We start from the raw sequence: 22858 nt of genomic DNA, 5'->3' as shown, positions 1-22858 counted from the left end.
TCACTGCTGCGACCGCTTTCTTCGTAGTCAGCTTCGTTGCCAGGCAATGGGCGTTGCTGGGCAACAACATGCGTGCGCATGACAGCCTCCGCGCGTGCGCAGTAGTGACCCAGTCGCAGCTGTGCGAACAAAAGCGCGCTGCGATCGGGTCGGAATGACCCCCATAGTCTAATACTAGCATAGAGACTGGTCATTTTTGTGCAATGGCGGTAACATAAAGATGTAGCAGGTGCATATTCTTCTTAGAAGTTTAAAAGTTTGTACAGTTTATGTGGGAATGTATAGTTTATGTGGGAATTGCAAAGTATATTAAAGATTGGTACACAGAGATTAGCAATGCTCAGTGATCAGGAAACAAGCTAGACTAGAACAATCACTTAGCAAGATTTGTTAGATCTGTAGTTTATGTATAATCCATGGGGGCAGGGACCGAGGTTACAAAAACTTGCTGGGAACTGCTGCACAAATGCAGTGCACTCGCCGGGATGCTAAGCAGCAGTGAGGGTAAGTCCATCTCCACAAACTGCACACATGACCACCTTTGTCTTGTCTTACAAGCCTCACATAGTAACTGACACAGGCAGTGGGTGAGAACCACAAAGTGTTTCAGAGCAACTTACAGAAATTGTCACTACCTTGTCACCTGGCTGGGTACGTTGTATTTATGTAGACTACATAGTGGCTTTCAACTATAGATAACAGATAACCTTTTCATGCTCCAGCTTTAAAGTGCATGGCTGTGATTAGTCTAACTCAAGTATTCATGAGCTCATATACTAAAATATATATCATAGTTATGTTTTTCAGAATTCATATAAAAGACAATCTTTGTATATACTTCTAATCAAGACAACTATTTACACTTAAACGCTGAACCAGAGGCAACATAATCATCACGTACTATTAATTTACTTAGTAAATTAAGGCCCTAATATTATAATATTTCATGTGGAAATGTGCACAAGTTATGACCTGTTGATTGAATGAAAAAACTATATGGCAGATTTAACAATGAGTGATATTTTTGTTATGAAACGACAATTGGTGATCCAGCTACTCAGCTCCTCTCATTTTTCAAACACATGACAGGAGCTGGAGCACCATAAAACATTTGTAACAACTGATAACAAGAATATCACTCATTGGTTCTCATTCCGAGTTGTTCGCTCGCAAGCTGCTTTTAGCAGCTTTGCACACGCTAAGCCGCCGCCTACTGAGAGTGAATCTTAGCTTATCAAAATTGCGAACGAAAGATTAGCAGAATTGCGAATAGACACTTCTTAGCAGTTTCTGAGTAGCTCCAGACTTACTCGGCATCTGCGATCAGTTCAGTGCTTGTCGTTCCTGGTTTGACGTCACAAACACTCCCAGCGTTCGGCCAGACACTCCTCCGTTTCTCCAGCCACTCCCGCGTTTTTCCCAGAAACGGTAGCGTTTTTTCGCACACACCCATAAAACGGCCAGTTTCTGCCCAGAAACACCCACTTCCTGTCAATCACATTACGATCACCAGAACGAAGAAAAAACCTCGTAATGCCGTGAGTAAAATACCTAACTGCATAGCAAATTTACTTGGCGCAGTCGCACTGCGGACATTGCGCATGCGCATTAGCGACTAATCGCTCAGTTGCGAGAAAAATATAATGAACGAACAACTCGGAATGACCCCCATTGTTACATCTGCCCCTATGTTTCCAGGATGTGCCAAAGAAAAGTTAAATGGCTCTATCATCTAGGCAACAGGAAATAATAACAGCAATGGATGTGTTCACTTCTTGCCTTATACTGTATAGTATATACCCACAGCTTGTGTCACAACTGTCAGCGTCCGGGGTCTTACCAGAATGCTGGGGCCGTGGGGCGGGCTTCACGGGCGGCCGGGCAGCAGCGGTGGAGGGATGCGGCACTGGGTTCAAGGGTACAGGCAGCGGTAATGGCGTTGAGGGGGTCCGCTCGTGGCGGCGGGACGCCGCTGCAGTAGCTCACTCTCGCTAAGCCGTTGCCTAGGAGACCAGGGGCAGTGAGCAGCATGTTGTCAGAAAAGGTCTGCATTACTGGGCGCCGCCATGTTGGAGACCAAGTTTCTGACATAATTCCTGTTCCTAGTTTTCCAGCCAATCCAGGGAGACTTCTTCCTATAAAAGGGGGCTGGTTTAGGACAGGGATGCCAGTGCTTCAAGTTACAACCCTGTTGTAGGTGCTTTAGCCTGTGCTCCCAGGATTCCTGCTGTATTCTGGTACTTCTAACCCTGCTTTGCCAGTTCTCAGTTGCTGCTGCAGTTTTCCCGTTCCTAGCCTGCTGCTGCCCGTGGAGACGCTCTTGGAAAACCCGGTTCAGTAAGACCCTTTGGGCACGGATGACCCCGGGTCTCTTGCCTCGTCCTCCAAGCCACAGTCCGCAGATTCTTGCTTCCAGCCAAGTCCTCGAACCACCATTCACAGTCCTCAGCTCGTTATCCCCAGCTTCATCTTTCAAGCCACAGTCTACAGTTCTCAGTCTCCAGTCACGACCCAAACTACCGTCCACAGTTCTCAGCTCCTCTACCGCAGTTTCATCTCATAAGTCGCAGTCCACGGTTCTTGTCTTCAGCCTCATTTTACTTTCACCCACAGTTCCACAGTTCTTTGTCTACGACCACGTTCTCAAGTCACCGTTCATCAACCTCAGTTTTCTACCTCTGCTCTGTACATAATAAATACTTTTCATTGACTCTCAAACTCCGCCTACATCCTTCATTGCTCCGTATCCCATGCAAAGGAACTATATCCAACCCCCTCATTTTGTTCTTCCCCAGCCTGCTACCTCCTTGGGCAAGTCTCATCTGCCGGATCCCCAAACTTTGCTAGACGTGACAGTAAGCACTGGCCAAATGGATTCGACGGGTGATCAAGCCTCAGGAGGAGATTCTACCGTGGATATCTGGTCTCGTTTAAGTAAGCAGGAGGCCACACAATCTCAAATTGTGCAGTTCATGCAGAGTATGTCCGAACGTCTCGATTCTCTCTGTGTTGCCATGACGGCTCCTCAAGTTCCTACAGCTGCTCCCACATTAGCACCTCCGGTTCCGCTTCCTCCTGTGCCAGGGCCACTTCCACGGTTGCATTTGCCATCTCCCAGTAAATTCGATGGGAATCCAAAGCAATGCCATGGGTTTCTTAACCAGTGTGAAATCATTTCGAACTACAGTCGGCCAGTTTCCCATCAGCACGAACCAAGGTAGCCTATATCATTTCTTTACTTACTGGGCAAGCGTTGGAATGGGCGTCACCATTGTGGGAGAGGTCGGATCCAATCCTGTCTAACTACTCGGAGTTTGTAGCCACCTTTCGAAGAATCTTCGACGAACCGGCAGGAATTCTGCTGCCTCATTGGAGATCCTGCGCCTGCGTCAGGGCACGCGTACGGTCAGTCAGTACGTGATCCAGTTTCGTACTCTCTCCTCTGAACTGAACTGGAACGAGGAGGCTCTCATCGCAGCTTTCTGGAGCGGTCTCTCCGAGAAGATCAAAGATGACCTCGCGACTCAGGACGTACCTGATAAGTTGGATAAGTTAATTTCCCTATGCAATAAATTAGACTTAAGATACAGAGAACACTGTATGGAGAAATCACGGTCAGATCGTCCCAGGCCTCGAGTCGTTCCTCCACCAACACCATCAACTCCAACTACTGAGGAACCCATGCAGATCAATCGTTCCCGTCTTTCCAACGAGGAACGTCAGAGACGGCGACAAGGGAACTTATACCTGTACTGTGGTGCATCTGATCATTTTGTTAAATCTTGTAGCCAACGTCCGGGAAACGCCCGCTCCTAGCTTGTGCCGGAGAGGTCAAGCTAGGAGAATTCTCAGAATTACTTGCCAAGAAAGAGTCAGTCTTGTTAACCCACCTGGAGCTTCCTTCTTCCTCTCTTCTCATCCCTGCACTACTCGACTCCGGAGCCGCCGAAAGTTTTATTACATCAGCTCTGGTCAAACGATCTGGGATACAAACGGTCCGTTTGGATCGTACCATCTCAATCACTGCTGTGGATGGAAGTCATATTCCTGAGGGACTTATCACTCTTCGTACAATTCCTCTTAAGATGAAGGTTGGAGCTCTTCATTCGGAAAACATCTCTTTCCTAGTAATTCCCAAAGACTCTCACGAACTGATCCTAGGATTTCCATGGTTAAGTAGACACAATCCCCACATAGATTGGCAAACCATGGATGTTCTTTCCTGGGGACGAAACTGCTTCCAGAACTGTTTGCCCTCTGTAAGACCTCTCTGCTCTTCTAGTCCTTCCAGCCTCCCTGCAGAATACCAGGCCTTCCAAGATGTTTTTAGTAAGCATGGGGCGGACACCTTGCCTCCGCATCGCACTTGGGATTGTCCCATTGATCTGGTACCCGGCAAGACTCCTCCCCGAGGTCGAATCTACCCGCTATCACTCCCTGAGACTCAGGCCATGTCGGAGTATATCCGGGAGAACTTGGAAAAAGGGTTCATTAGGTCATCCACCTCTCCGGCTGGAGCCGATCCAGCCAAATGGTCTCCAGAGGCTTTAGAAGCCTTTTCATCGTTAAAGAAGACCTTCATGACCGCTCCTGTTCTTCGACAACCTGATCTCAGTCGTCCGTTCCTGGTGGAAGTCGATACCTCCACGGTAGGAGTGGGAGCAGTTTTATCTCAGCTCTTCGAGGACAAGAAAGTCCATCCTTGTGTGTTCTTCTCACGAAGATTCTCCCCCGCTGAGCAGAATTACGCTATTGGGGAACAAGAATTACTAGCAATTAAGTTAGCCTTTGAGGAGTGGAGGTATTTGTTGGAGGGAGCTCCAATCTCGGTAACCACGGATCATAAGAACCTCCTGTATCTACATTCAGCCCGATGTCTGAATCCACGTCAAGCAAGATGGGCACTCTTCTTTACCCGTTTCAACTTTAAACTTAGTTACCGCCCAGGGTCCCTCAACAAAAAGGCAGATGCATTATCTCGTTCCTTGAGTTCTGAAGAACCCTCTGACCGTTCAAAAGAACAATACATCTTAGACTCCACCTCTTTTTCAGCAACCAATACCTCTCCACTTCCTCCTCCAGGAAAGATCTTCGTTGCTCCGAATCTTCGCAAGAGACTGCTTACATGGGCTCACTCCTCCTCCTTCATGGGCCATGCGGGTGGTCATAAAACGCTCAAATTCATTCAGCGCTCCTACTGGTGGCCTCATCTCAGGACTGATGTACAGGAATTCGTGGCTGCCTGTCCAAAGTGTGCTCAGCATAAAAGTCCTAAAGGTCCTCCAGCCGGGTTACTTCATCCGCTACCTGTACCGCAAAGACCATGGACACATATTTCTATGGACTTTATTACTGATTTGCCTGTGTCTGGCGGACGGAACACCGTATGGGTCATAGTTGATCGATTTTCTAAAATGGCACACTTTGTTCCCCTGGCCAGTCTTCCATCAGCATCCCAGCTGGCAAAATTATTCATAGCAGAGATTTTTCGTCTCCATGGATTACCGCAGGAAATCGTATCTGATAGAGGTCCCCAGTTTGTGGCCAAGTTTTGGAGATCCCTATGTTCTGCTCTTGGCGTGAAATTGAATTTCTCCTCAGGATATCATCCTCAAACGGATGGTCAAACAGAAAGAGTGAACCAGGACCTGGAGACATTTCTGCATTTATTCATGTCCTCCTCTCAGGACGACTGGCTGGACTTCCTCCCATTTGCAGAATTTGCCCATAACAATATTTATCACTCTGCCACAAAATCTTTTCCATTTTTCATTAATTATGGTTATCATCCGAAAGTTCCTGACTTCCAACTTCTGCCTACACTCGAGGTTCCTGCCGCAGAGTCAACACTTAGACAATTTACTGAAACCTGGAAACAAATTCACAAGGCCTTACTCAAGACATCCAAGAAGTATAAGACCTACGCAGATCTAAAGCGAAAAGCGGTACCAAGTCTTAAAGTGGGAGATCGGGTTTGGGTTTCCACACGTAACCTAAGATTGAAGGTTCCTACTAAGAAGTTTGCTCCCTCGTTTATTGGGCCCTACCCAATCGAAAGAGTTTTGAATCCTGTGGCTTACAAGGTGAAGTTACCTCCACATTTAAGAATCCCTAACGCTTTTCATATTTCTCTCTTAAAACCGTTGGTACTCAATCGATTCAGAGTAGCTCTGTCACAACTGAGGGCCTGAGCTGACGGGAGGCAGCCTCAGTTGTAGGGGCTGAGGTGTAGTGAAACCTGGGAGGTTGTATCAGACCCCTGGACATGTAAGTTACACGTAGAGAGATTGCCCGAAGGCGTGACCACGACAACCAAGATAAAAGTCAATGATGTTTATTTGACAAACTCCACGCAACACAGCAGTAATAAAAGAGAAACGTAAAATCAGCAGTAATATAACACAGTTCCTGGGTACTACAGGATGGCAATGGCCACAGGGCTCTGGTAGTATGGGTACAGTTCTTATTGACCTCTAGATGGAAAGTCCTTACCAGGCCCGACTGTAGTAATGGAGATAGCCCAGGATCATACTAGCTGATGTTCCATGGGAAGCTGGGCTGCTGTAGATAAAGTGGCTGCTGTGGGCACTGGTTGGAACCAGACAGATGTAGACACGGAGTGGATACTGGATGGAACCAGCCAAATAATAAATAAAGCTTGAGAGCGATGAAATACAAATGATAAATGAAGCTTGAGAACGGTGAAATATTAGTACCGGTGGTAAATGGAAATCTGCAGAAATGGTACCGGAAGAGCTGATCTCTGCTGGAAGCTAAATGCTGGAAGCAGGTGAATCTGTAGCTGGAAACAGATGAGTCCCAGAGGACTGGAGAGTCAGGCTGCACCGCAGGTGGTAGACTGGAGCGGGTCTCTTTAGTGGAAGCTTGGAGACAGGAACTGGAACCTGGAAAACAACCACAGGAGAGAGACAGACTGGAACTAGGTTTGACAACCAAAGCACTGACCATTTCCTGGCCCAGGCACAGGATACTTATACCTGCAGCAATGCAGGCATTGGCTGGGCAATTATGCAGATTTCCAGAGGCAGTGGATTGGTGGAACTGAGACATGTGATTGAATCCAACATGGCTGCGCCCATGTTAGAACTTGGAGGGAAAGCTGGTTTGGAAACCATTTGGAAACATAACAGTAATGGCGGCGCCGGCCGCAGAGGACAGGAGACGCCATGCAGGATTCAAACATGGCGCCGCTGTGACAGCGTCTCAGCGTGACAGGAGGGATATGCAGAATGTGGACACAGATGAGATCCGGCCTTGGAACGCTGAGCCAGCCTCAGGAGACATCTGAAAGGCAAGTAATGGCGTCCAGATACCCGGATCGTGACAGCACCCCCCCTTTAGGAGTGGCCCCAGGACACTTCTTAGGCTTTAGAGGAAACTTCGAGTGGAAATTCCGGACCAAGACAGGAGCATGGACATCTGAGGCATTGGTCCAAGAGCGTTCTTCAGGACCATAGCCCTTCCAGTCAATAAGATACTGCAACTGACCGTAACGGAAACGTGAGTCCAGAATCTTGGCCACCTCATACTCAACTCCCCGTTGAGTCTGAACTTTAGGAGCTGGAGGAAGTGCAGAATGAAACCGATTCAGGATCAGCGGTTTCAACAGGGAAACATGGAATGTCCTGGGTATTTTCAAGAAGGGAGGTAACTGGAGTCTGTAAACAACGGGATTGATGACTTGTTCAATTTTAAAAGGACCGATGAAACGAGGTGCAAATTTCATGCTGGGAACTCTCAACCTCAAATTCTTCGTGGACAACCATACACGATCACCCACCTTGAGAGCAGGAACCGCTCTACGCTTCCTATCGGCAAACTTCTTGTACCTGAATGAGGCTTTAAGCAGAGCCGCGCTGACATTCTTCCAGTTATTTGAAAACTGACGCAAGGTGACATCCACTGCTGGAACAGAAGTTGCTGGAAGCGGTTGGAATTCTGGAACTTTAGGGTGGAATCCATAGTCGATGAAGAATGGTGTTGAAGAAGATGAGGAATGGTATTGATTGTTGTGGCTAAACTCGGCCCAAGGAAGGAGTTGAACCCAGTCATCTTGGGAGGAAGACACATAAATGCGGAGGAAGGCCTCCAAGTCCTGATTCACCCTCTCGGTCTGACCATTGGTCTGAGGATGGTAAGCTGTAGAAAACTTTAACTTGACTTGGAGAGCTTGACACAAACTTCGCCAAAATTTGGCTACGAATTGTACTCCACGATCGGAGATGATCTCTTCAGGAAGACCGTGAAGTCGGAAGATCTCTTGGATAAACACTTGAGCCAACTTGGAAGCTGACGGAAGACCGGTGAGGGGTATGAAATGTGCCATCTTGGTGAACCGGTCAACTACCACCCAGATGGTATTAAACTTGTTGCACATAGGCAGGTCTGTAACAAAGTCCATCGATAAATGGGTCCACGGTCGACGGGGAACAGATAATGGAACCAGTTGCCCTACAGGCGACTGGCTGGAGACTTTGTGTTGGGCACACTTCGGGCAAGAAGCAATAAACTCCATGACGTTCTTCTTCAGAGTTGGCCACCAGTAGGACCTAGAAATAAATTCAAGGGTTTTCTGAATGCCTGTATGTCCGGCAAAACGGGAAGCATGGGCCCAATGCATGAGCTTCTTCCTTAACACCGGCTTCACAAAACTTTTCCCTGGTGGAGGCGTAGAGTCCATCCCTACCGTGGAAAATGCCAACGGATTAATAATAGGATGCTTGTCCGCAGACTCCGACTCATTTTCTTGCTCCCATGAGCAGGAAAGGGCATCGGCCTTGCGATTCTGAGAACCCGGACAGAACTGGAGTTTAAAGTCAAACCTGGAAAAGAAAAGTGCCCATCTGGCCTGACGAGGGTTAAGACATTGTGCGCTTTTCAGATATAAAAGATTCTTGTGGTCGGTAAGTATAGTAATTGAATGAGAAGCTCCCTCCAACAGATATCTCCACTCCTCTAGAGCGAGCTTGATGGCTAGCAACTCCTGGTCGCCAATGGCATAGTTGCGCTCAGCTGGGGAGAACTTCCGGGAGAAGAAACTGCAAGGATGTAGATGGCCATCTTTAGCCCTCTGGGATAACACCGCTCCTACTCCAACGGAGGAGGCATCCACCTCTAAGATGAAAGGAGAGTCGATGTCGGGCTGTTTCAGAACTGGTGCAGAGATGAAACGTTGCTTTAGGAGATGAAAAGCTTGCGTAGCTTCTTCAGACCACTTGGACGGGTTAGCACCCTTCTTGGTTAATGCAGTGATAGGCGACACAATGGTGGAAAAGTCTCGTATAAACTTTCTGTAATAATTGGCGAACCCTAAGAACCTCTGGACCCCTTTGAGGGTTAAGGGTATCGGCCAATTCTGGATTGCTTGTAGTTTCTCAGGATCCATCTCTAGTCCGGAACCGGACACAATGTAACCTAGAAACGGAATGGATTTAACTTCAAAAACACATTTCTCCAATTTGCAATAGAGATGATTGACACGGAGACGGGACAGAACCTCCTTTACCCAAAAACGATGTTCCTCTAGATTATTGGCAAAAATGAGGATATCATCTAGATATACCACGACATGGCGGTATAAGATGTCTCTGAAGATCTCATTGACGAAATGCTGGAAGACAGCTGGAGCGTTGCTCAATCCGAAGGGCATGACGAGGTACTCATAATGTCCATCACGGGTGTTAAAAGCGGTCTTCCACTCGTCACCCTCACGGATCCGGATGAGATTGTAGGCACCCCTCAAATCCAACTTTGTAAAGATGGTTGCTCCGCTGACTCTATCGAAGAGCTCTGTAATCAAAGATAAAGGATACCGGTTCTTGACGGTAATGTTGTTCAGACCTCTGTAATCGATGCACGGTCGCAGACCACCGTCCTCCTTCTTAACGAAGAAGAAGCCTGCGCCAGCTGGAGAAGAAGAAGGTCGGATAAAACCTTTCGCCAGGTTCTCTTTGATGTACTCCTCCATGGAGTGCGTCTCAGGCAGAGACAACGGGTAAATTCGGCCTCGAGGTGGAACCTTCCCTGGAATGAGATCAATTGGGCAGTCCCATTTTCTATGAGGAGGAAAGATATCAGCAGAAGCCTTACTGAACACGTCCGTGTAGTCTTGATATGGAGGAGGAGGAACATCAGATGACCTGGGGAAAGAAGAACAAACAGGAAGCACTTTGGACAAACAAGTTTTAGCACAGGAGGGACCCCATGCTAGTATTTGCGTAGTCGTCCAGTCAATCGACGGATTGTGGAGACGGAGCCATGGAAGGCCCAAAACCACTGGATGTGTGGCTCTTGGAATCACTAGGAAGGAAATAAATTCTGCATGAAGAACTCCCACTCTCAGACGAACTGGTAGAGTCCTTAGAGAAATAACTGCGTCAAAAATCTTGCTGCCATCTACTGCAGTTAAGGAGGTGGACGAAGGAAGTCTCTCGGTGGGTAGGGACCACCGTTTAACATAAGCTTCGGTTATGAAATTCCCAGCTGCTCCGGAATCAAGGAGGGCAATGACGTTCCTGTAACGTTGAGCAATTTGGAGCGAGACAGGGAGATTACAATCATGAGGAGATGGAGAGGAGATCATTACTCCTAGCCGGCCCTCTCCTTGGCGAGCTAGGATTTGGAGTTTCCCGGACGTTTGGGACAGGCATTGATAATGTGAGACGGAGCTGCACAATAGAGACAAAGAGACTCAGAGAGACGTCTTCGGCGCTCAGCGGGAGATAGACGGGAACGGCCAATTTGCATGGGCTCATCCTTGGATGGAGACGGTTGACGAAGAGGCGGAGCATAAGATTTTGGAGCAGATGATCTTCCTCGCTCGGTTGCTCTCTCTCTGAAACGTAGATCAACCTTCGTGCAAAGAGAAATTAGCTCATCCAACTTAGAGGGCAAGTCTCTGGTAGCTAACTCATCCTTGATGCGTTCTGATAAGCCATGCCAGAATGCAGCATACAGGGCCTCGTCGTTCCATGCCAGTTCGGATGCCAGGATCTTGAACTGTATAAGATACTGTCCTACAGTACGCGATCCCTGGCGTAAACGGAGAATCTCAGATGAAGCTGAAGTTACCCGGCCTGGCTCGTCGAAGATACGCCTGAATGTTGTTACAAAATCAGTATAGGAGGACAGCAGGGTATCAGACTTCTCCCATAACGGTGATGCCCAGTCAAGGGCTGAGCCACTGAGAAGAGAAATAATGTAGGCAATTTTAGTACGATCACTGGGGAAATTGCCAGGTTGTAGCTCAAAATGGATCTCACACTGGTTGAGAAATCCCCTGCAGAATCTTGGAGATCCGTCAAATTTTGCTGGCGTTGGAAGATGAAGACGTGAAGCAGAAATGGATAAGGTGGGTGGGGTTACAGCTGGAGTCACTGTGGGTGACGCACCAGACGCGCCTGATCCACGGAGGGTTGTCTGAATCCCATCCAGCCGAGTAGAGAAATCCTGGAGACAGCGGATGATGTGGCCCTGTGCAGCCTCCTGATGTTCGAGTCTGGCTGCCAGTTCTTGCATCGGCCTGGCCGCTTGATCCTGGTCTCCGGCTGGATTCATATGGTCAGTGCTTACTGTCACAACTGAGGGCCTGTGCTGACGGGAGGCAGCCTCAGTTATAGGGGCTGAGGTGTAGTGAAACCTGGGAGGTTGTATCAGACCCCTGGACATGTAAGTTACACGTAGAGAGATTGCCCGAAGGCGTGACCACGACAACCAAGATAAAAGTCAATGATGTTTATTTGACAAACTCCATGCAACACAGCAGTAATAAAAGAGAAACATAAAATCAGCAGTAATATAACACAGTTCCTGGGTACTACAGGATGGCAATGGCCACAGGGCTCTGGTAGTATGGGTACAGTTCTTATTGACCTCTAGATGGAAAGTCCTTACCAGGCCCGACTGTAGTAATGGAGATAGCCCAGGATCATACTAGCTGATGTTCCATGGGAAGCTGGGCTGCTGTAGATAAAGTGGCTGCTGTGGGCACTGGTTGGAACCAGACAGATGTAGACACGGAGTGGATACTGGATGGAACCAGCCAAATAATAAATGAAGCTTGAGAGCGATGAAATACAAATGATAAATGAAGCTTGAGAACGGTGAAATATTAGTACCGGTGGTAAATGGAAATCTGCAGAAATGGTACCGGCACTTTAAGAAGAGCTGATCTCTGCTGGAAGCTAAATGCTGGAAGCAGGTGAATCTGTAGCTGGAAACAGATGAGTCCCAGAGGACTGGAGAGTCAGGCTGCACCGCAGGTGGTAGACTGGAGCGGGTCTCTTTAGTGGAAGCTTGGAGACAGGAACTGGAACCTGGAAAACAACCACAGGAGAGAGACAGACTGGAACTAGGTTTGACAACCAAAGCACTGACCATTTCCTGGCCCAGGCACAGGATACTTATACCTGCAGCAATGCAGGCATTGGCTGGGCAATTATGCAGATTTCCAGAGGCAGTGGATTGGTAGAACTGAGACATGTGATTGGATCCAACATGGCTGCGCCCATGTTGGAGGGAAAGCTGGTTTGGAAACCATGTGGAAACATAACAGTAATGGCGGCGCCGGCCGCAGAGGACAGGAGACGCCATGCAGGATTCAAACATGGCGCCGCTGTGACAGCGTCTCAGCGTGACAGGAGGGATATGCAGAATGTGGACACAGATGAGATCCGGCCTTGGAACGCTGAGCCAGCCTCAGGAGACATCTGAAAGGCAAGTAATGGCGTCCAGATACCCAGATCGTGACATGCTCTACCTAAATCACCCAAGATCCAGTCAACACAAGGAGACGAATTTGAGATTCATAAGATCCCTGACTCCCGCAAACGATATTGTCGCCTCCAGTACCTAGTTGATTGGAAGGGATATGGACCTGAGGAAAGGTCCTGGGTAGAGGCAGAGGACGTCCATGCCCCAAGACTTCTTCGGACATATCATGCCAAATTTCCAGCTAAACCTTATAGGTGTCCGGAGTCCACCCGCAAAAGGGGGGGTACTGTCAGCGTCCGGGATCTTACCGGAACGCTGGGGCCGCGGGGCGGGCTTCACGGGCGGCCGGGCAGCGGCAGTGGAGGGCTGCGGCGCTGGGTTCAAGGGTACAGGCAGCGGTAATGGCGTTGAGGGGGTCCGCTCGTGGCGGTGGGACGCCGCTGCAGCAGCTCGCTCTCGCTAAGCCGTTGCCTAGGAGACCAGGGGCAGTGAGCAGCATGTTGTCAGAAAAGGTCTGCATTACTGGGCGCCGCCATGTTGGAGACCAAGTTTCTGACATAATTCCTGTTCCTAGTTTTCCAGCCAATCCAGGGAGACTTCTTCCTATAAAAGGGGGCTGGTTTAGGACAGGGATGCCAGTGCTTCAAGTTACAACCCTGTTGTAGGTGCTTTAGCCTGTGCTCCCAGGATTCCTGCTGTATTCTGGTACTTCTAACCCTGCTTTGCCAGTTCTCAGTTGCTGCTGCAGTTTTCCCGTTCCTAGCCTGCTGCTGCCCGTGGAGACGCTCTTGGAAAACCCGGTTCAGTAAGACCCTTTGGGCACGGATGACCCCGGGTCTCTTGCCTCGTCCTCCAAGCCACAGTCCGCAGATTCTTGCTTCCAGCCAAGTCCTCGAACCACCATTCACAGTCCTCAGCTCGTTATCTCCAGCTTCATCTTTCAAGCCACAGTCTACAGTTCTCAGTCTCCAGTCACGACCCAAACTACCGTCCACAGTTCTCAGCTCCTCTACCGCAGTTTCATCTCATAAGTCGCAGTCCACGGTTCTTGTCTTCAGCCTCGTTTTACTCTCACCCACAGTTCCACAGTTCTTTGTCTACGACCACGTTCTCAAGTCACCGTTCATCAACCTCAGTTTTCTACCTCTGCTCTGTACATAATAAATACTTTTCATTGACTCTCAAACTCCGCCTACATCCTTCATTGCTCTGTATCCCATGCAAAGGAACTATATCCAACCCCCTCATTTTGTTCTTCCCCAGCCTGCTACCTCCTTGGGCAAGTCTCAACTGCCGGATCCCCAAACTTTGCTAGATGTGACAACAACTGAGGGCTGGTGCTGACCAGAGGAAGCCTCAGTTGTAGGGGCTGAGGTGTACGTGAACCTGGGAGGCAGTATAGGGTTCTTGGACATGCAGGAACCTTTAACACAGATGACCGAAGGCGTGACCAAGACAACTTTGTAAAAGTTTAAGACGTTTATTAAACACAGCTCAGCTTGCACATTGACAGTTCAAGGAAGACAGGAATGCTCAGCAATATGGAGTTGTAGCATAACAGTAGAATCACAGTTCCTTAAATACAGGAATAGTAAGATGCTGTTGGAAGTGGCACAACACACTATAGTCTTGGAAGACCTGGAGATGGAAAGTCCAGAGAACCAACAGCGATCCGCTGAACCAGCAGATGACACACTGGAAGCTGGAGATACTGGTGGAATGCTGAATGGGGTGAGCACCTGTAACTGCCAAGGGTACCGGGTGGAACTGGCGCAGGTGGTGAGGGTGCTACGGAGCTCACTGATGGAGTGGGCATTTGCAAGTAGGAGCACCGATGGTGAACTGTGGAATGATGTTAGAACACCAGTGTAGCGGAAGGTCAGATGAAGAAACACTGGTGATGCTGGGGATCGATGAAGGAACACCGATGGTGACTGGAGATCGATGATGGAACACTGATGATGACTGGAGATCAATAATGGAACACAGATGGTGACTGAAGATCGATGATGGAACACCGATGATGACTGGAGATCGATGATGGAACACAGATGGTGACTGAAGATCGATGATGGAACACCGATGATGACTGGAGATTGATGATGGAACACTGATGGTGACTGGAGATTGATGATGGAACACCGATGGTGACTGGAGATCGATGATGGAACACCGATGGTGACTGGCAGGGCTAGGCACCGCTGAAAGCTGGAAGCCGATATTGAACCACTGCCATTAGCAGAATGCAATGCTGGGACACCGCAGAGTCAGGCTGCACCACCAGATGGTAGCTGGTGCGGGTCTCTAGTGGAGCTAAACACAGGAGCTGGAATACCTGGAACAATAGCTGAGTAACCACAGACAGGAGAGACTTGTATCACTGGGTTTGACAACCGAAGCACTGACATCTTTCCAGCCCAGGAACAGGATATTTATATCTGCTGGGAAGCAGTCATTGGCTGGATGATTAAGCAGAGTCCAGAGCGCAGCGGATAGGTTGAAACAATAACATGTGACTGGAAAAACATGGCTGCGCCCATGTTAGCATTTGGAGGGAAAGTCTGTTCGTAATTCCATGTGGGAAATGGCAGCAATGGCGGCAGAGGGCGCGGAGGGCAGGAGACGCCAGTCTTGAATATTTCACATGGGAAACAGTAGTAATGGCGGCGGAGGCCGCGGAGGGCAGGAGACACCATTCTTGGAACTAATGAACTAAACTTGTGAAGCTGCTGTGACAGCGCTGCGGGATCACAGGGAGGAGACGTGAAGTGAAGACATCAGCGTACTACATGCTAACAACGCAGATGGGATCCCACCCTGGAACCCAGGGCCAATCTCAGGAGACACTTGAAAGGTAAATAATGATGTCCAGTTACCCGGATCGTGACAGCTTGCAGGAGATTGTAGTCAGAAAGTAGGTGAAAAGCAGAGTCTATTGAGAAAGATCAACCATACCAGAATCTAAACTTAAACACACTACATCTGCAGGACACAACTGGCCGAAGTGTAAGTATGGCTTCACACCAGGACGATTTGGCCTCCATTCCCCCAATTTCGACGCGTCGTATGATCGATTTTATGGAAAAAGTGCAGAATCGTACCTGTTTTGATAACGATTCCGATCCGATGCACACCCCCTGCCGCTCGTATGCCGGATTGGAGATTTTACCAACTGCAGTAAACATTCGTCATTTCGACCTTCTATTGGGTGCCGATCGTGTGCAGATCATGTGTTTGCATCTCCAATCATTGTGTGACAATCGTGAGACCTGCACTTTGAGTGGCATTTCCTGGACACTCCCACCCACCGCCATCTTCTCCAGCATCGTGCAGGCTTCAAGCGCAGCAGTGATCTTCTTTTTGGATCCCATCCCAATATAATTGCATCCTGGTATGTGTACTCCTGCTCTCCTATGTCCTTGCTGCCCACTGATACCACTGATATAGTGATATATGGCCGCACTGGCCACCAATGTTATGTGACCACTGTTTGCTATTTTTATGGGGACCCAGGCCCCTGATTGCGTTATATATGGCCGCATTGGCCACCAATGTTATGTGACAGACATTTCTGTGAGTTTCCTTTAATAAAAAATTAACAACTACAATGTGGATAAAAAACATTAAACGTGATGTATGTAATAAGATTTTATTAAAACCTTTCAATTTTAGAACATGCCAACACACTATAACTACATGAACTGAACTAACTTAACTACATGAACAGAACTAACTAAACTAAAATTAACTGACCAAACTATATAACTCAACATTAAAATCTTTTTTGGGGGAAATTTACAAATATTAATGATTGTTTTCCTTTCTCCCAATAGAAATGTATCTGGCATTGGCAAAGGAGCACGAGTTTGTTGAAGGATTTATTGATAAATATTGTGAGTTCGAGTGTCTTTGGTGCACAAAATGCAAAGATTACAGTAATAAAGTGAAAAGGGCCAAAGCCATTGAAGATTTGGCAGAACATAGCTGGGCATTTCATCCGGATGCCAACCCGGATTGGGTGGGTAAAAAAAAAAACTAAATTTACACACAGTCTTCCTAAAGGAACATAAGAAGATTGAGTCTTCAAAGAGATCGGGTGCCGGAGCCGACCAAGTGTATGAGACCACCCTCTGGTATTATGATCTCCTTACGTCAGGAGTCACAGAGGACTGGATTCGTCCTAATGGTGTAGAGCGAGGCAGAGGACATGCTGCCGACTGTGGATGAAAGTACGCAGCCAGTATCGGTAAGTAGAGACACAGTATTTAAAAATGTGCTTATGCAATGTTCAAATTTGTTGTTACAGGAGAAAAGGTATAGTCCACTCTACTTTATCTAATGGATTCCTCCTGCCAATCGGCAGCACCCACTCCGTTAAAATAGGCCATGTACTGGTCCCTGTCCTGTTTGGCCCGTGCAGTCTCCCTATACTGTTGTGCAGATCTTTTCATGGAGGATATCTGCACGACCTCCTCTGGCAGATCTGGGTCTTCTTGTGGTTCAGTGCCTGTAGCCCTTTGAGGTGTGGCTTTTGCGGCGGAGTAAATTGTGCAGGGGACAGCACGCCATGACGACCCAGTCTACTTTGTCCACACTCAGGTTGATGGCAGTGTGGAATATGCGAAAGCGATAAGCCAGGATTCTAAACGTACTCTCCACAATACGGTGTGCCCTGGATAGCCTGTAGTTGAAAATCCTTTTGTCGTGCGCATATGGCTTCATGATGTGCTCATGCAGGGCGAATGCCTCGTCCACCACGAACACAAAATTTAGCCCATGTTTTGTTTCCTTGTCAGACGGCAAGTGAAGAGTGTTGGAGGTGAATCTCTGGTAGAATTTGGTATTCTTCAAAGTGCCACCATTCGATGCACGCCCATTCCTGCTGACATATAGGAAGATGAACTCGTAGTTCGCATTAACCACTGCCATCATAACGATACTGAAGTAGCCCTTATAATTGTAGTAGTAGGAACCACTGTTGACAGGCTGGGATATGCGGACATGTTTGCCGTCAATGGCTCCTCCACAATTCGGAAAATTCCAATGCTGGTCAAACGCCTCTGCGATGGCTTTCCACTCTTCCACGCTGGTAGGGAACTTAAATAAAAGAGAAAAGAAATTTGATTAGTAAATGTTTCTTTTTTTTGTCCCACAGCATCACAGTACCGAGCCAGACCAACCTCCAACCCCAGACCTCTCTCTATTAGTGAAGACTCCAGGCCCATCGAATGAACCTCCCACTGCACCCACCCCACCACAACCCCCCTCTAAAAAACTGTGCTGCAAGGCCGCAACAGAGGAGGAATTTATGAGCCAGGCAGAGCAGGTTCCAAGAAGGCCCCCCCGACCGATTTGATGCATTTGCAACCTATTTGGCAGATGGTTTACGCCAGCTGGCTCCAAACCAACAAATGACATTTGAGCGACTAAGCAGCAAGCTCTTGTTTCAAGGGCGTTTAGGGTGCCTTAAAATTGACAGCCAAATAGTTGGCCTTGGTCCTTTACCTGAAACAGCAAACCTACTCCCCCACCCTCCTGTCTGAGTGCCTCCTCGCCCCTTGCTGGCAATGAACCCCTTTCCACCCCGCTCATCATTCACTTCTCCCCCAACACCCTTACCAGTCCCTTCCTCATGCCAAGATCCACCAGCATTTATCCCAGCATCCTCCTCACAACCTGCTCATCCACCCAGCTATAGCCACCTGTATACGTCATTACTGGAGGAAGACCAGGAGTCTCCACTTTTTGAAGACCTATAATCAAGTATTCCCCAATTTTACCTTTCCCAATAGGTATGGAGCAGTATGACAGACAGTGTCTCTGGCGCAGATATCTCAAGGTCCATGCCCACGTGGTGCATAGCGCAGATCAATGGGGCTGGGCCCATTGCATTTGCACATTGCACCATGTGGGCATGAGCCTTTGAATATCTGCGCCAGAAGCACCGTCTGTCTTACCACTCCATGGGGGTCATTCTGAGTTGATAGCTCGCTGCCGATTTTCGCAGCGCAGCGATCAGGTGAAAAAATTGCATTTCTGCGCATGCGTATGCCCCGCAAAGTGCATGCGCAAAGTACGGGTACAAGCCCTTTGTGGTTGTGCTCAGGTTCAGTCGCACTGACGGCCGCAAGAAGATTGACAGGAAGGGGGCGTTTCTGGGTGTCACCTGACCATTTTCAGGAAGTGTTTGCAAAAACGCAGGCGTGTCTGAAAAAACGCAGGCGTGGCTGGGCGTACGCTGGGCGTACGCTGGGTGGGTGTATGACGTCAAATCCGGACACGAATAGGCTGAAGTGATCGCAAGCGCTGAGTAGGTTCAGAGCTACTCAGAAACGGCACAAACTGTTTTAGCAGAGCTCCGCTGCACTAGCGTTCACACTTCTGCTAAGCTAAAATACACTCCCCAGTGGGCGGCGGCATAGCGTTTGCACGGCTGCTAAAAACTGCTAGCGAGCGATCAACTCGGAATGACCCCCCATACCTATTGCGAATGGTAAAACTAGATGATACACAATGTTGACTACATTTTGTCTATTTTTGCACTGTTGTTTTTCTGCCAAAATACCTCATGTTGAATAGAGGCCTGTGCGGTGTTTCCACAGTAATCATCCAGTTTTACCATTTGCTCAGGTATGGTGCTGCATGGTATACGGTGCTTCTGAAGCAGAGTGGCGAAGGCCCATGGCCACGTGGTGCATTGTGCAGATCAATGGGGCCGGGCCCATTGCATTTGCACTTTGCACCACGTGTGCATGTGCATTTGAATATCTGCGCCAGAAGCACCGTCTGTCCTACCGCTCCATACCTATTGCAAATGGTAAAACTGGATGATACACAATGTTTATAAAGTTTGATCTATTTTTGCACAATATCTATCTTTTATCAAGAAAAAAAAACATTACTGGTGTGTTAAACAACAATCAAGCAAAAATAAATAACAGTTTAAGTATTAATAAAAAAGTTTTTGTATATACAACAAGTGTGTGGTGTATTTTTCCTTACCTTGCAATAATGGTACGACAGCACCTTCACGATGGCTTTGCAGGTCTCTGGGATGATGAGGCCCAAAGCTTGCGGGTAGATGATGGAATCAAACTTTAGGTCAGCCAGAGACCGTCCTGTTGCCAGAAACCTCAAGGTCACCACCAGCCGGGCCTCAGCAGGGATAGCCATCCGATACTTGGTATCTTGCTTCTCTATGTAGGGGGTCACCAGACGCAGCAGTTCCTGGAAGGTGGGGGTCATCCATTCGCAGGTGGTTACGGTAGTCATCAAGATTGTTCTCCTTAATCTCCATGAGCAGTGTCATGTGAGAACGAGTCTGACGACTCAGTAGCCACTGCTTCGTCCAGCACAATCTAGCTCTCCTATGCTGGGCCCTCTCACACCTCAGCATAGGATAGTATAGCAGATAATCTTGCTGGTAACAATCCATCACTACAGAATGCAGAATGGACACAGGGAAAGCACACTTTGTAATGGCAGGCAAAACAAAGCAGAGCAAAATAGCTACAGGTATGTACAGCGTTCAGCAGGTATACACCAAGCCTCACTAGTCACAAAGCACAAATGCACAGATCTAAAATGGCTGCTACTACTTATATCCCCTCAATAAGTCCTGCCCATTATTTAAATTTCAAAGGCCAATTTGCAAGACGGTTGCATGGTGTACTGTGCAAAACACGATGTACCGGATCTGACCGTCTAACGACCATTGAAATCGGATCGCGATCGTTTGACAATCGTTTGACACAAATGCACCACTTTTAACAAATCATGAGCCTAGGACTGCCCGGGAACTCCCGGGAAGTTCAAGGGAAATCGTTTCACAATCATCGCATGATTATGGCCGTTCTGGTGTGTAGCCACCCATCTCAAATTTACAAGATCATGGGTTCAAATCCCGCCAGTCACATCCATGCTTTTATTGTGGGACTGTGATATTCGGCTAACAACAGGTGGTTTGCTTGTCACCAACCCTTTTACACCTACACATCCCACATGCTCAGGTGTGTCTTGCTGTGTGAAAATATACATAATAAATTGGATTGCTACCCATCTCAGACTCTGCTACATCTAACGTCATAGTTCTATCACATTATGCCCACACTGCAGGCATTCTTGTTACTGGGATGACCACAGGCTGTCATAAGAAGCTATTCAGAGATGGACACAATAGTTAGAAAATTGCAAACGGAAGTTTTTCATCCATTTGCACATGTGCGGACTTTCACTATGCGATTGCAACCTGGAAGGATTTTGTGGTGGCTGGATGATGGGTCTAATTCAGCATGCTGAAGTCCTGTTTAGTGTGCGCACGCACAGCAGCTGCACTCCACAAGCGCACACACTGAGATGCGAAAGCATCTCACTTGTGCGAACACCTCTGCCTGATTGACAGACATGGGCGCCGTGGGTCGGGAAGGTGGGCATCGCGGCGGCGTTAAAGTGGCATCAAGTTGGCATTGAGGGGGCAGTCCAGACAATGCAGGCATGTCCTTTTGCGGGGCGGGCTGTGGTGGCTGTGACACGCAGACCTACGACCCAAAATATGGCGGGTAGCTGCCTGTCTTCGCAGCTATTGCCATGCAATACTTTTGCATGTTTGCGGGGATGGGGGCTGGATATGGTCTGCGGGGCAGACTTGCCCATGCTGGGCGTCCCCCCGCATAGTTAGAGAAATGGATCATAGATGTGCATTTTTTCACACATCTACCATGTCCCTTGGAGGTAACCTCTTGAGAAAGAAGGTTACCTCTGAAACATGTTGATGACAAAGAGCTGCACAAGGAGACAGGACATGTTTGATCATTGCCTTACCTTAAGCTTGAGGCTGTTGCCGGCTTCATCGAGCTGGGGCATCCCGGGACTTCCCAGCCACAGTGCACAGCCTCTTCCCAGGGAGGGTATGACTCACTCTGTTTCCCCTTATTTTACTGTTTTATCTATATGTATTTTATGGTTGTATGAATAAATCATTTTTGATCAACCTTCTATGTCCTGTATGATCCTTGTGAGGTCCGTGTCGCTGGCTCAACACTTGCTAGACAGCTGTCTGCTTCGAAGTTGAAAGATACCTTTATGTGAAAGCATTCAGCTTATTAAAGTAAGTGTCGCTTCATTGGGAGAGTATTGCAATTAGCTTGAGGTGTACATCGAGATATAAATCCTGCCACTTGTGAAGATTTGGATATATAGCTTACGACTCCCTATTTGTCAACAGTTTATGTAAAGGTAATGCTGTGGTTTCTTTTCCCATTTGGTTTCTAGTGTATTGTGTGGGTGTAGGTGTACACCTAAGGGTTAAAGACCAGCAGCAGCTTTTGGGTGCAAGGGAAGAAAACTTTATTTTTCTTTGGAACCACACAAGGAGGTTTGGATATACTTCAGGTTGCTTAAGCCTGCGTGAGCATCAGATGTGACTTTAGATTGGAAGAGAGGCACCAAAGATGTAAGATATACTAGACTTAGTAGGTAGCAAAGAATTCTGGAGTAGTGCACACAGTTGTTTAATAAAGTCTAGAAGCACAGAATGTTGCAGCTTGGAATGCTTGAGCACAATAGAGGGATGAGGATAGGGCTTTGGTTACCTGGGGGCAATGACTCAGTAAGCCCTGCCCCCCCCCCCCCCCCCCCCCCTCATAAATAGGTAAAAGAGTAGTAGAGTGACAGAAGGGAAGTCTAGCACGGGCTATGGAAGAAGTCAAAGGAACTCGAAGGCTTAATCTGCACACAGAGGGTTAAATGTAATCAACTTGTTTTTGCCTTTTAAATGATTGCTACTTGAAAACATTGGCCAGACAACGGTGAGTTGGAAGCAAAGCAACAGAAAAGTTGTTTGGCAAAATCATGTTACACTGTAGGTGGGCAGATATAAAATGTGTCCAAACTAAAATCTAAATTGTAGCACACACATTAATCTGTCCAGCATTTCTGGGTTACATGCAAAAGTTCCTAGTATTTACCCTGTATGCAAAATGAGGGACCTGGATGTATTTACAGAAGTCCACCCCAATTTGGACTTTACCACTTTTTAAGGATGGACCCCGAACAAAGACACTAGTCAAAGAACCCTGCCGTAAGCCAGCGGTGAAAAGTAGCATGTGCCGGGAAGGAAATGTATGGT

At 47.9% G+C, this 22858-nt stretch overlaps 1 long non-coding RNA gene across 1 annotated transcript in view; it reads left to right on the top strand.

Moving 5' to 3' along the window:
* The window catches only part of LOC134935340 (uncharacterized), a 59265-nt gene extending 40739 nt beyond the window's left edge, over positions 1 to 18526 (top strand). The window contains exons 2-3 of the long non-coding RNA XR_010180070.1: positions 16566 to 16978; positions 17888 to 18526. This is a non-coding gene — a long non-coding RNA (uncharacterized LOC134935340). The remainder of the gene's footprint in view (positions 1 to 16565; positions 16979 to 17887) is intronic.
* The last annotated feature ends 4332 nt before the right edge of the window (positions 18527 to 22858 follow it).

The sequence above is a fragment of the Pseudophryne corroboree genome, chromosome 6 (genome assembly GCF_028390025.1).
Source record: "Pseudophryne corroboree isolate aPseCor3 chromosome 6, aPseCor3.hap2, whole genome shotgun sequence".
Lineage (NCBI taxonomy): Eukaryota > Metazoa > Chordata > Amphibia > Anura > Myobatrachidae > Pseudophryne > Pseudophryne corroboree.
Note: the sequence above shows the minus strand (reverse complement) of the source record. Positions and strands in the feature narration are given on the sequence as shown.